The sequence below is a fragment of the Lissotriton vulgaris genome, chromosome 2_1, assembly GCF_964263255.1.
Source record: "Lissotriton vulgaris chromosome 2_1, aLisVul1.2, whole genome shotgun sequence".
Taxonomy (NCBI): domain Eukaryota; kingdom Metazoa; phylum Chordata; class Amphibia; order Caudata; family Salamandridae; genus Lissotriton; species Lissotriton vulgaris.
This window is the reverse complement of record NC_141687.1, coordinates 722,766,005-722,779,544: the sequence shown is the minus strand read 5'-3', so window position 1 is coordinate 722,779,544 and position 13,540 is coordinate 722,766,005. Positions and strand designations below refer to the sequence as shown.

Sequence of the window (13,540 nt, the reverse complement as noted above, 5' to 3'; positions counted from 1 at the left end):
TTTAGGACATGAGGTGAGTGCGGATGAAATAAGTCCCAAGAAGAGCATTATAAGAGCTGTGACCATGGCGCCTTGGCCGTCAAACAAGAATGAGCTTAGGTCCTTTTCAGGACTGGCAGTCTACTGTGCTAAATATGTGGAAACTTTTACAGAGCTTGTGGAGCCTTTGAGAATAGTAATGAAAACAAGCTTTGGCAAAGCCAATAGGTTTCACCTTTAGGAGATTGTAGGTGTCTAGCAAGAGCTATTGACTTTGCTAATGTGTTTAAGCTTTGTTGAAGAGTAATGTGACGTGTGTGCAGCATGTTGCAACGTTCTAATTTAAAAAAGTTTATTTAGCCTTTTTGTTAATTTAACTATAATTCAGATGAGATTATGTCTAACTGAACAACCTTAATAAAAAAAGAATAAATATAAAAACAATGCTTTGTGGTTGTTTTTTGGGGAATGTTGGTAACTTTTCCCTGCCTATTCTAAAGGTTGTTATAGGTTTCATTTTTGTTTTGGGAGGTAGGGGAAAAATAAACAAAGGGAGGGTAGAGGTTGGAAAGTAGTATGTGAATTATAATTTGAGTAACAGATGGATATAAGGGGAGAATAAGCGGATGTCTGATTTTGAGGGTATGTTGGACCTATAGCAAGATACAGCAGTTACTAGTGCTAGGGAATTTAAGCAATTATCGACCGATTTTTCCGTTACATGCTCCAGCTAAAATGCTGGAAAAAATTGGTGCACCGACAACTGGCCAATGTTATTGAGAATCATAGTATTTTGTATGATAATCAGTATGGATTCAGGCCAGGCTTTAGTACTGAGACAGCTCTATTAGAGGTGGCAGAGTCGGTGAGAATGTCGGTGGACTAAGGGGCATCAGCGATGCGGGTGTTCCTGAATTTATCCGCGGCATTCAACACAGTAGACCATTTTATGCTAGTTCAAAGACTCCAGGACATTGGTATTGGAGGGGCGGCCTTGGCTTGGCTGAAGTCTTTCTTAACAATCGCACACAGAAGGTGGCCCTACAACCCCACCGGTTGGAACCCAAACGTCTTTGGTGTGGAGTACCTTAGGGGTCAACACTGAGCCCGCTTCTTTCCAATATATATATGGCCCTGTTGTTCTCACTGATAGCCAACTGGGGCGTGAAGGCGATATTGTACACCAACGATATCCAGCTGGTGTTTTCTTTTAAAGAGCAGTCGGAGGACTCCTTCAAGCGTTTAAAGGGCTGTCTGAAAGACATTACCCTTTGATGAATAACAATAAACTCAAACTCTATATTGAGAAAACAGAAGTGTGTTTCTTTGGAAAGAACCCGCCGCCGGCATCGGGCTTGTGGTGGCCGGTGGAAATGGGATGCCCCGCCCCCCAGGCACAGTAAAAATCTGGGAGTGAAGTGGGAGGCTGACCTTTCTTTTTCTGCCCAAATTCGGCAAGTGACAGCCTCCAGTTTTGGCAAATTGAGACATCAGCGGCAATTTTTACATCTGTTACCGAAGGACTGCCGCCAAGTCATAGTCCATGCCACTGTGACATCTAGGCTGGACTAGGCTAATAGCCTCTATTTGGGCCTTCCGGGGCATCTATTCAGAAGACTGCAGATGGTACAGAATGTGGCTGCGAGACTGATTAGGCATGTACCGTTTCGTCAACATGTCTCACCACATATTGAAGAACTCCATTGGCTGGCAATGGCAAGAAGAGTTACGTTTAAGGCTTTGACGCTGGCATTCCAGTCAATCCATGTAAACTGTTAGACCTGGGGGTCGCTAGTTGGCTGAGGTAGGTACCTTAGGCCAAATAGGGACCCTTGCTTCCATGTCAGGGAAAGGAAGGACACCTTCTTAGATAGCCCCTGCTCACCCCATCTGTAGCTTGGCATGAGCAGCCAGGCTTATCTTCAAGGCAAGTGTGTAAAGTATTTGCAACCACACTCTCAGTAACCCAATGATGACACCACAAATGGACTCCACACGAGTTTCATAAAAACAAATATCAGTTTATATAAAAAAGATATACGATGAGACCACACAATATAAATCCAACATATGCATATTTGTAATATTCCTACAGGCCGGTTATTAGGCCAGCCAGCCCTTGTAGGGTCTGGCGATGTTAATGAGCAATTCTAGATGACCCACTGCAGTCCTAATGCAATGCCAAGCAGTTCGTAATGCAAGAATCAGGCACTACGCAATGTAAAAATAATGCAGTTTGTTATGCAACAATTCAGCAGTTCGTAATGCCAAAATAATGCAATGCGTAACTCAACAATCAGGCAGTTTGTAGTGCAGACTAATGCAATGCGTAATGCAACAATCAGGTAGTTCGTTATGCAGAAATAATGCAATGCGTAATACCACATTCAGGCAGTTCGTAATGCAGAAACAATGCAATGCGTACTGCAACAATCAGGCAGTTCATAATGCAGAAATATTGCAATGCGTAATACAACATTCAGGTAGTTTGTAATGCAGAAATACACTCCTGCACCGATCACTGTGCTTTAGGCGGTTTCTCCGCCACTCGTACTGACTCGCGGTCAGCTTCCGTCAACAGATGACCCCAACACAGGTATGGTGTAAACTAAACTGCAGCTCCGTACTCCAACCCCGGTACTGCCGCTCCTCTGCAAGTACGGGCCACGATACGAGCTGAAATAGAGGCTCACGCTGCAAGAATGGGAGAGGCCAAGAGCATCCAGCGTCACAGAGACTCACTTGGACTTCGGGTGCACATGATCACAGGACAATTCTCACGAAGGGCTCAGGCTGCACAAAGCACAGGCACACAGCCTCGCTGAGACTTGCTTGGACTCCAAGTGCCCATGATCACAGGGCAATTGTTACGAGGGAACAGGCTGCAAAAAGCACACGCACACAGCGTTGCTGAGATTCTCCTGGAAACTTTTGTGTTCCTGAGTTTCCACAACAGGGAGCCAGTTCTCCTCAGGACCTTGAGTTTCAGTTACTTCAGGACATAGCACACAGCAAAGTCCTTTCAAGCAGGGGGACACAACACAGAGCAAAGTCCCTTTAGCCTCTCCTTGGTTAAATCAGCAAACTACAGGCCAGCACCAGAACACACAGCAAGGGTAAGTCCTTTCCTTTAGTCTCTTCATCCTTGGCAGAGGTTCCTCTTGACCACGAAGTTGTGTCAATCCTTTTCAGTTTTGAGCAATCCAACGTTTAGCGGTTTCAGCTCTCATAGTTATACCCCTAAATGTCTTTGAAGTCTTTGTGTTCAGGGGGCCACTGACCCCTGTCCAAACCAGTTCTGGGTGTCTCTGTGCCAGTGACACCTTCTTCCTTTGATAGTGGGGGCCTGGATCCTTAATCACTCGGCAGGAGATGGAGCCATTGTTTTATGGCTGGAGCCCAGGCCTCTTCGCCTCTAAGGGCTACTCCTCTCCCCTACTCGCCAGATGCAGGTCAGCCTGTTGCTGTCTCACCTCCTCCCCTGGGTCCAGACATTCCCCAGATCCGATCACTTTCAGATCCATAGAGCCAATCCACAACCACAACAGAGCACAAAAACCTAGCCACTTCTAAAAGAGTGGTTTCTAAACACACAATGCAAAAACCACCTTCACAAAAAGATGTGTTATTGAATTGGGAGTTCCGGCATACTAAACTTCACCTCTACATCTTAATCCTTTGGGAAGATAGTCTGGAAACATATTGCACAGCCTCCCCATTCTATCCTATGGGCAAGATGGCCTTTCAACTGTGAAAAACGAAATGGAGATTATTTCACTGTCAGGATATGGTACACACCTCAGTAAATGTCCTACCTTTCCGATGCACTGCACCCTGTCTATGGGGGGTACATTGGACCTACCATAGGGGTGTCTGAAGTGTATAGAAAGGGAAGGGTAAGGCCTGGCAAGTGGGTGCACTTGTCAAGACAACATGGCAGTTTAACAAACTGAGTGCAGGCAGGCCTGAGTTCTCTCTTTAGGCTACTTGTGTGGGTGGCACAATTAGTGCTGCAGGCCCACTAGTAGCTTTTGCATTACCAGCCCTGGCACACATAGTGCACTTTACTAGTAAGGCAAACATACCAATCATGGACAACCAATTTCCATTACACTTTACACAGGGAGCACTTGCACTTTGACACTAATCAGCAGTGGCAAAGCATGTAAGTTGCCAACACCATGTCGGAAAAAATGTCTAGGAGGAAAGCAAAACGTTTAGGGAACTTTAGCCAAAAAGTGCCAAGTCCAACATCAACTGTCCTAGCTAATTGAAACAATGGCATTGTACCTATAAGCAGAAGCGTTTATTGAGATCTAACTCTCAAAATCTGCTCTGCACCTCATGATTTAGGAGAGCCCAGCTTGGTGGCAGATCTTTTACGGTCGGGCCTCCAATCTTTGGAACTCTTTCCAAACTATATCCGGCACGTTGAATCAGAGCCACTATTTAGGAAAGTGGCGAAAACGTGGCTCTTTGGCCTAGGCTAGTGTTCTCAGGGATTTATGTTGGGGCCTTCTCTGCCTGCCGCCTTTCGCTAGAGCGCCAGGACACCTCTGTTTGAGGTAGCTGTTGGTGCTTTATAAATGTCGGTATTATTATCATTATTATTATGAGGCCATAACAGTCACAGAAGTGTGTCATGCAAAAAATGAGTAACATAGCAAGCAGTGAACTTTTACCCCTTCTTTACACTTCTATAGACCCCGTCCTCTATGTATCCAACTTAGAGCACCGTCATCACTATTCAGCACGAGGGCGTAAAATACAGAGACTGGGAAAGAAGGAAGGAGAGAACGCCGAGATAAGAACAGAGCAAGAAAAGAACAAAGGATGAGAAAAGTTTTTAAAAAATAACAGGAGCCAGTAATGGCAGGAAAACGGAAAGGAGAGTAAAAGAGTTCTAGAGAAAGAATAAATAAATAAAAACGAGGGGCAGAAGGAAAAGAGCACTGTGAGAAAGACAAAGGCGGAAATAAATAAAAATAAAGATGAAAGGGAAAAGTGAATACAGAGCAAAGGAACACAGAGAAACAGAGCAGAAAGAATGCAAGGAAAAAACGTAAGAGGTAGGATTAGCGAGCACCACGTGGGTAGAGGGTTAATGCTCCTGGTAAGTATCATGAGTGAAATCTGCAGGTCACTGGTTCCCACTCTTACACAATGACGTGGATAGTTAATAAAGTGACGTGTAGCCTGCTGGTCACTGTTCGAAACCTAGTCACACAACTTGTTGAGTAGGTACACCTACTGCATAATTCTGTGTAATTCCTGTAGGACACCATTAAAATACCAGAAAGCTCAGTGGGTTAATGCAGCTGATGTTAGTGTGGAACATACTGTTCATCAGTTCTGTTGGATGTGAGGCGGCTAGCTCACGGCAGTACACTAGCTGTGTAAGCGCTATAGCAGTAGAACCCGACCGATCCCATGCAACACCCGTGCTCGGTAACATCTACCCTCTGTTGGCCCTACCTACAGTAACTTTCCTTAAATCTGGCACTGCTCGTCTCTGGTGATCCAGTTGGGGTGCTTAGAAGCAGGCTGCATCGGATACGAAGAGCTATAAATAAGATGGTGTACAACCACGGACTTGGTACCTGGTCTCACCTACTCAATATGGGCCCACAGGCTCCTGCCCTCTGGTGCCCACTGCCCACCCAACTTTGCACACTGCCGCTCTTTTTGGAAAGCCACTCTTTTCAATGGGGATGGGTGCGTCGGGGGGGGATGGGGGGGAGAGACAGAGAGAGAGAGAGAGACAGAGAGACAGAGAGACAGAGAGACAGAGAGACAGAGAGAGACAGAGAGAGACAGAGAGAGAGAGAGAGAGAGAGAGAGAGAGAGAGAGAGCGTGAACTTGTTACAAAATCTTGATATTCTCGATGCACATGTAGCTTAGAGCTTTGGCGCTGGGTGTATTTGGGCGACCTGGGTGCACCTAAATGAAATGATAAAATAATGAGCAGTTATACAGGGTAAAGTGCCCTAAAGCAGGCATCCCATGGATTACAGGAGTGTGACAGGTCTGCTGAGAGAGGTGCCCTATGACCCCGAGCGTTCTGAGGGGTGAGATGGAGGGGATGTTCTTCCCAAAAACGCATCGCTGGGGCCTGCAGGGGTCAGTAGCGATCTTGGTATGTAACCACTGGCAGCACAAAGACAAGCACACGAGTTACATCATCTACAAACTAGATGAAAGGAAGGTAGGACATATGTTGGAGACATTAAAAGTCCTATTTAGCGGGAGGAGCTTCGCGCGCAACCAAGATGGCCGCGTGAGCACAGGGCTACCGAGACCCTTGCTACCTCCCACATCTATCCTGTAATATATCATGATCTTCATCGACAAATTCGCATAGACGAACCACGTGGGAGGCGAAACCTGCAGTCAGATTTGGAATCGGACACCGGAAACCAAAGATATGACGTCCTGAAGATCGCGGCCTACACCAGAGTGATGCCCGGGGCTCGAGTTGGCATGATGCCCGTGCAGTAATTGATCAACATCGGCCTGAGGAGGGACGGACTGGCGGTCCGATTGACTTTCACTTTCGTTTTTGGTGATCTCGCCAGACGCTGTCCCCCTGGGCTGGAGGCTACAGTCCTCCGTGGCACGTCAGATCGTTCATCTTACTGCAATATAGGACAGAAGCCTGGCCTGTCCCCTCTGGTTGTCATTGCTCCTTTATCTTAAAGACTTAGTGCCGCCATATCTCCTTGAGGTTCGAGTCATTTGCGATGACAAGCAAAACTGATGGAGACAAGACAAAGGCTAAGACTACGCGTCGAGGTGGATATACCCAGTCCAATAACATGGATTGGCATGCCCAAACAGATGGATCCCCCAGTGGATCGGGCAAAACGATGGAAGACACTAGGGGCGCTCCCGTCTCGCCAACGGAACTAACTTTGCAAGATGTGATGGCCGCCATTGACGGGAGTAAAGCCTCCCTTGGACAGCAAATGGAGACCCTCGCTCGCAAGTTGGACACAGTAGCTATAGATGTCAATCTGATTCGAACTGATTTGTCCAAAACGAACGAGAAGGTCAAATCGTTGGACATCAGGACTACTAGATTGACGGGGGATGTCACCGATTTAAAGACCGAGGTCCACAATCTGAGAACCTCCAACGAACTCTTTGCCGGCCGTCTGGAGGATTTTGAGGGAAGAGCTAGGCGTAACAACATCCGCATTATCGGGGTCCCGGAAAAAGCGGAGGATCCTGCGGCGGATCTCTTTGTTGAAAATCTTGTGGTTTCCCATCTCGCACCTAAAGGACTGAGCAAGTTTTTTACTGTTGAGCGGGCCCACAGAGTTCCGGGTGGTAAACCAAAGCCGGGAGCACCACCGCGGCCTATTATTGCCATGGTCTTTAACTTCAGAGATCAAGATGAAATTCTACAGGCCTCGTGGGTGGGTGGGCCCACGAAATTTGAAAATACCACCGCGAATTTCTATCCGGACTTCACGCAAGCGGTCCAGAAGCAGAGAATAAGTTTCATGGGTGTCAAACGGAGGCTGAGAGACTTGGGCCTTAAATATGTGATGCTCTCCCCGGCCAAACTGAGAATCGAATTTGAGGAGCGGACATACTTTTTTTGATCGTCCGGATGTGGTGGCGGACTGGCTGGATACTTTGCCTAATCAGCGTGGACACATTGAACAGTCCAGAGAAGCGGAAGGCGGATCGGAGGAACAGGAATAGGCGCTCGGCCTTTGATTCTCGATCATGCTTGCCTCAGACAGTGGTTCCCTATATCAGCTGCTTGAACTACAGTGACAATGTGACAATATGGGGGGTGGCAGGGTTAATGGTGGGTCCTCTTCTCCTCTGTTTTACTTTTTGTAGTTTAGTTTGATGCTAGGGCAACAGGCACACTGCAAGTTGGGGTGACTTTTTAGGCTTATGCAGGGGTGCAGGGTGGGGGGGTTCGTAACGGGTTATGGTTGGGGGGTGGGGGGTTTGGTGTGTGTGTTTTGGTTTTCTGCAAGGCAACGTACTGTTTTCTCGATTGATTGAAATGCCGGGTTCTGGAGAGGGATGGATCGGTCTACATTATTGGGATGGGGGTAGGGGATTGAAACTACTTAGTTGGAATGTGAATGGGTTGGGGGATAGGATAAAACGTGGGGTGGTGTTACAAATGTTTAAACGTCTATCCCCTGATGTTATACTCCTCCAAGAGACACACTTAATAGGTAACACTTGTCGGGCCATGAATAGGATGGGTTATCGTTTGGTCGCCCACGTAGGCTTTACCTCTGGATCTAGCGGGGTGGGCATTCTAATGAAGAGTTCCCTCCCGTTTGAAATCAACGTAATGGTTCTGGACGATAGAGGGCGCTATGTTGCTATCTCTGGTAGGTGGGAGGGTCACACCCACTCCTTGGTCTCTGTTTATGTTCCCCCGGGGCTGCAAGCAACCACCTTTGCTGATCTTGAGCGAGTCATCCTTTCACCCCCTGAGGGGACTAGTATTGGGTGGTGACTTTAATGTGGTGGTCTCCGGTAGAGAGGATCGACATCCGCCTAGGGACCTCACGAGTGCTCAGACATGGCTCCGTGGCTTTATAGACACACTAGGCTTGGTAGACTGCTGGCGGCTATTACATCCCTCCCAGCGACAATACACCTTTCATTCAGGAGCACATGGTATCCTTTCCAGGATCGATTATGTACTGATGCCCGCGGCTCAGGCCCTCGCAGTTTCCGAGGTTAGACATCTGGCGCGGGGTATATCCGACCACTCCCCAGTATGGATGCAGATTGAGTTGCATGCGGGTGTTGAGGGTAGGGTGGCCCCCATCAACCCCTGGTATTTTCGTGATCCTAAGACCCGTGCTGCCCTGGTAAAGTATTTTGACCTGTATTTTAAGGAAAACGAGGGGTCTGTGTCTTCTGCGGTGTCCCTTTGGGGGGCTTTCAAAACAGTCATTAGAGGCCAGGCTTTGTCCTTAATCGCGGACGTGTGGAAACTAAGAAATGAAGTCGTAAAGATTGAGTCTGAGATTGTTGATTTGGTGAGTTACCTCGAGCAGGGGATTACCCGTGAAAAGCTGCATGTCTTACGCCTTAAGCAATTGGAATACAAGGCGTTGGTCACGGATGCGGCAAAAACCATGAATAGGGAGCAGCAGGGTCGTTTGTATGATGTTGGTGACTAGGCGGGTAAACTAATAGCGTGGCTGGACAAGAGAGACAGTGTGAGTCGTGTGGTCCCAGAGAATGAGTGGTGAGCGGGTGACTGACCCTGGTGAGATCGCCCAGTGTTTCGCGGAGCACTTCCAAGCAGTCTATTCCCCTGTGTCAGAGCGGCCTTAAGAGGATTCGCATTTTTATTACGCAATATCACGTTGCTGTGCCTCTCTGATGCAGATAAGGAACAAATGGAATCGGAGATAACAATAGATGAAGTGGCTCTCGCTATTCGCTCTTTGCGATCGGGTAGGCTATGGGTCCCAACGGTCTCCCAATTGAAGTTTATAAATTGCGTCCAGACAAGGTGGCTCCCTATATACGGGATATGTTTGTTGAATCGCGTGAGAGAGGCTCCCTTCCCGGTGATCAGCGTCTGGCTCCCATCGTAGTGATCCACAAGGAAGGGAAACTGAGAGATAAGTGTGCTTCCTATAGGCAGATATCTCTTTTGAATGCGGAACCTAAGATTCTCGCGAAAGAATTGGCCAATCGATTAATTACTGTGATTACCGATTTGATCCATCCAGATCAATCGGGTTTCATTCCACACAGAAACACAGCCCTGAATCTCAGGCGGTTGCATAGTGTTCTCGCGAGGGCGGCGACGTTGCATGAGCCAGCCATCTTGGCCTCTCTAGATGCCACGATGGCGTTCGATACCTTGGAATGGCCGTATTTGTGGGCTGCCCTTACTAAGTTCGGATTTGGTCCAGGCTTTATTGGAAGGGTGCAACTTCTCTATGAGGGACCCCTGGCACAGATTGTGGTTAACAGACGGGTTTCTAAGCCGTTCTGTCTGGGGAGGGGTTAGAGGCAGGGTTGTCCCCTGTCGCCGCTTCTGTTCGCCCTGGCCCTGGAGCCCCTTGCTGCATGGATACGGTGGGAGCCATCGATGAAGGGTATTCGGTGGTCCCCTGACTTCGAGGATCGTATCTCGCTTTACGCGGATGATATCCTGCTTTATTTAACATCTCCCCGGAAATCGCTGATAGTTCTTGGACGTCCTGACCTCCTTTGGTAAGAATTCTGGTCTGGTTATTAATGGACAAAGTCTTGTCTTTACGTACTGTGGGGTGAGGTTCTTCCTCTCCCACGTGACTGTCCCATCCGGGTGACGTCTTCGGGGTTCAGGTATCTCTGTATTTAGATTTCATTAGACCCGGTGGCTCGTTATGAGCAGAATTTGCTCCCCCATTGAATAGGTTGAAATTGGACGTGGCGGGCTGGCGTAAGCTCCCGCTTTCGCCGCTCGGCCGGGCTGCACTCTTCAAAATGATGTCTCTGCCACGGTTCCTCTATGCTCTCCAAAATACCCTTGACATAGTTCCGGCTAGTTATTTCCGTGTTGTGGAGGGCCTCCCGAGGAAGTTGATTTGGGATGGTAGACCCTGTATTGCGCTCGCGAAGCTAACTCTCCCTTGGTATGATGGGGGTATCGCTCTCCCTGATATCAAGCGTTATTATTGGGCGTCTCAACTGAGTGCTATTAATCATGGCACGTATGGTCCGTCTAACCCCGCGTTCACTATGGATGGGTGGTTGTTGCCTGGGGGTGATTATAATAGAGCACTGTATTAAAGATCAGCTGGTAGGGCTCTGTCGGGCCCCACGAGGACCGCTGTGCGTCTGTGGTATGACGCAAATAATGCGATGGGATGGAAAGACCGCATGACTTTGGCTACCCCGCTTTTCGCTTCTGAGAGACTAGGCAACCTGTAGAAGACTAAGGGGTTTGTGGAGTGGGACCTTATAAGTATCAGCAAGGTGGGTGACCTCTGGGTGAAGGACCGTATCAAATCATTTGAGGCACTGAAGACAGAGTTCCAATTGAATGATCGGGAATACTTTTGACATCTTCAGATACACCATGCCTTGCAGTCTGTTTTCTCAGAGGGTGAGAAGATCCCGGAGTCGTCCCCGCTCGAGGACAGGGTGCTGGACGGTCATGTGCCGGACAGCACTATCTGCTTGATCTATAAAAAACGTATAAACAATAGGGCTGACCTACTGGTTCAGATCGGTGACGCATGGACCCGGGATGGATTAGAATTGGACGACGAGGACTGGCAATAGGCGATCTCCTCTCCTAAGGAGGCTGCGATTCCGGCTCGTCTCAGGTTAGTGCAGCTCAAGATACTCCACAGGGCCTACGTTACGGGCCCCCGTCTGGTCAGAATGGGATTTTCTGAAGATGGTTTGTGTGAATGGGGATGCGGGCTGGTTGGGACATTTCTCCACATTCTCTGGGAGTGCCGTGATATAACTGCCTTGTGGTATAAGGTGCATAAAATGATGGAGGAGGCCACTGGTATTGCTATTTTGCCCGAAGCCAGGCGCTGTTTGTTGAATGTGTGGGAGCCGACGGATCACCCTGCTGCACAGACCCAGTGGGTGACCCTTGGAAATATGATCGCCAAAAGAGACATAGCGCAGCTATGGGGGTCCCAGAGGCCGCCTACCGTTGAAGCATGGAGGGAGAATATGGATTGGGCGATGTTTAGGGAGAAAACTGTTTATGTGGCCCGGGGGCGACCCCGGAAGTGGAACAAGATATGGGGTCCCTGGAACAGTTACCGTGGGGGCATCTGCACTCCCCACATGTCAACCAGCACCAATGCCTCTCTCTCCCCTTTACCCCACGTTCCTACCGAAGTATCATCTTAATGACGTACTGATTTGTTTCACCCCTTCTTCCCCCCCCCCCCCCCCCACCCCATTGCCGATTGCATATGATTCTGTATTGTCTTCTTCCTCCCTCGTTTGAACTGGTATTTTGTAAATGTTCTTTATTGCCTTGTTTGTTTATAATTTTCAATAAAAAGAAACAAACAAAAAAAAGTCCTATTTAGCATTTTAGTGACAGAGGGAGAGACTGGCTTTGCAATGCTGTTAGAAGCCAGGATCCTGTGGGGGTAAAATTATTATGAACTGTTATTGGAAGAGAAGGGAAATACACATATTACACTTCATCCTGGCACAAGTGTTGCTGAACAAAACAGTAAATATATATTTTTTAACCCCTTCCATGCTGATGACGAACTCCAGCCGTCATGCACTACGGTGCTCGTGTGCTGATGACGGCTGGGGTTCGTCACGGCCCGCCCCTGTTTGTGCTGTTTACAGCACACCAGGGGAATCGCGGCCGCATGGAAAGGGTTAAAACAACAAAAAAAACACAAAGATACAGACTCCGGAATGCGAAAATACCAAGAAGGCGGGGTAAAACCGAAGACCAAGAAAACCCTGGTTTTCCGCACCACTGCGTAGGGAATGTATTGCCCTAGCGGTCGCATTCATTCACACATTCATCCATTTCTCAGCCGGGACCGGGCACAGCGTTGTTGGGCTCCTCATGTGTGGGTTGTTAGTCTTGCGGGAGTGCGGGGTCAAAGCTAGCCCTCGGAATGGCCGGGCACGCCGTCCGCTGGTCTCCTTGTGCAGTAGATTGAGCTGCAGGGCGGTTATCTGGCGGGGGTGGCAGGGTGGCAGTGGAAGGAACTCCTGCACTGGTAGAAAGCAGCTTACCTTTTAGAAGAATATTTTTAAGATTCCATTCATTGTTGCTAAGCAGCGTGGTCCTTTTAACACGCAAACCACTTATACAACAAGATGTCATGTGTACCAAGGCACACCAAAATTCATTCGAAAACACTGCTGCATATCCAACCACGAGAAGCCGAATCACTAACCTTAAAAAAACAAGCATTAGATATGTTTATAGAGGGAGACTGACTGTCTTTTTCGGTCTGCTTTTATTCATAGTGACTCGGATTGTTGAACACCACGTGAGTTGGCTTTTACATTTACGGTGCATCATACACTCTTTGTAAAACAGACAATATTATTTTTCAGCACTAGTAGAGCGCTTTCCACATTCACTTTCATTTGGGTGTTCATTGCATAAAAGGCACTGGTACACACAGAACCCCGCCTGTGCAAACCCTACCAATAATGATTGAATGTATTAAGATAACCAGAATATGAATGAGACTGTATCACATATTCTTTTACAGTGCCAGCAAGACAAACCTAAATAATATCCCTGAACACGCCAACCGGAAATAACTTCACATGTTATACATTTGTTTAAAAAAAATATCCCCTGAAGAAGGGTCGGAAGCAGACCCGAAATGCATTGGGCTTTTTTTGTTAACTTATCTATTTTCTTGATATGTATATAGCACGATGAAGCAAAGCTTACTTATTTGTTTTTTACATATGGCAAATGAAAAAACTATATATAAAAATATTCTTTTTGGAGTAACTTTGAAGGAGTACGTTATGTTGATAAATGGAGAAATGTTTCATGAATAATTGATGATTGTTTTGCATATATAGGTTTGGACTTGGAAACCT

General features: G+C 47.6%; 1 protein-coding gene across 4 annotated transcripts in view; it reads right to left on the bottom strand.

Annotated features, from left to right (window-relative positions):
* The window catches only part of STK33 (serine/threonine kinase 33), a 1,296,925-nt gene that overhangs the window by 1,200,589 nt on the left and 82,796 nt on the right, over nucleotides 1–13,540 (bottom strand). The gene's annotated exons all lie outside the window — the stretch shown is intronic.